The sequence below is a fragment of the Rutidosis leptorrhynchoides genome, chromosome 4 (genome assembly GCF_046630445.1).
Source record: "Rutidosis leptorrhynchoides isolate AG116_Rl617_1_P2 chromosome 4, CSIRO_AGI_Rlap_v1, whole genome shotgun sequence".
NCBI lineage: Eukaryota > Viridiplantae > Streptophyta > Magnoliopsida > Asterales > Asteraceae > Rutidosis > Rutidosis leptorrhynchoides.
This window is the reverse complement of record NC_092336.1, coordinates 294991795-294992764: the sequence shown is the minus strand read 5'-3', so window position 1 is coordinate 294992764 and position 970 is coordinate 294991795. Positions and strand designations below refer to the sequence as shown.

The 970-nt window shown below is 39.4% G+C and overlaps 1 non-coding gene across 1 annotated transcript; it reads right to left on the bottom strand.

Moving 5' to 3' along the window:
* Positions 1-290: 290 nt before the first annotated feature.
* Positions 291-397, bottom strand: LOC139845930 (small nucleolar RNA R71). Its single transcript, XR_011758682.1, has one exon. It is a non-coding gene; the product is annotated as a small nucleolar RNA R71 (small nucleolar RNA).
* Between the last annotated feature and the right edge of the window lie 573 nt (positions 398-970).

The window sequence follows — 970 nt, the reverse complement described above, 5'->3', positions numbered from 1 at the left end:
CAGATTATGAAATCAAAAGACAAATCCCACACATGGTAACTAATCAATGCCAATATAGTGGTACGCCAAAAGAAGATCCAAACGAACATCTTCGAACCTTTAATAGGATCTGTACTCTATTCAAAATCAGAGAAGTTGAGGATGAACAGATTTATCTCATGTTGTTTCCCTGGACTTTAAAGGGAGAAGCCAAAGATTGGTTAGAATCGTTACATGAAGGGGCGATTGACACATGGGATGTTTTAGTTGAGAAATTTCTTAAAAGATTCTTTCCGGCATCTAAAGCCGTGAGACTTCAAGGAGAAATTTTTACGTTCGCGCAAAAGCCAAATGAAACATTATATGAGGCGTGGACAAGATTCGGAAAGTTATTGAGAGGATGTCCTCAGCACGGCTTAGACACTTATCAAATAGTACAAATATTCTACCAAGGTGTCGACGTTGCTACACGAAAAGACATCGACACAGCAGCTGGTGGTTCCATTATGAAGAAAACCGCAACTGAAGCTCACAAAATCATTGATAACACAGCCTCCCACTCGCATGAGTGGCACCAGAAAAAAGATATCTTTCGTTCATCTAAAGCGGCTAGAGCCGATTCTAGCCATGACTTTGATTTCGTTTCTGCAAAAATAGATGCTTTCGAGAGACGAATGGAAAAGATGACTAAAGATATTCACGCAATACGAATCAGTTGTGAGCAATGCGGTGGACCACACTTAACGAAAGATTGCCACATTGAGCAAACGATGGAACAATGTGAGAATGTTTCCTACATGAACCAAAGGCCGGAAAATAATTATCAAAATAATTATCAACCGCCATGTCCAAACTTCAATCGAAATCAAAACATTCTTTACAATCCAAATGGACCCAACAATAACTCGTACAACCAACAAGGTTCGAATAACCAACCAACTCAAAACAACACTTTCAATCAACAAAGACCTAGCGTGTATAAACCACCACA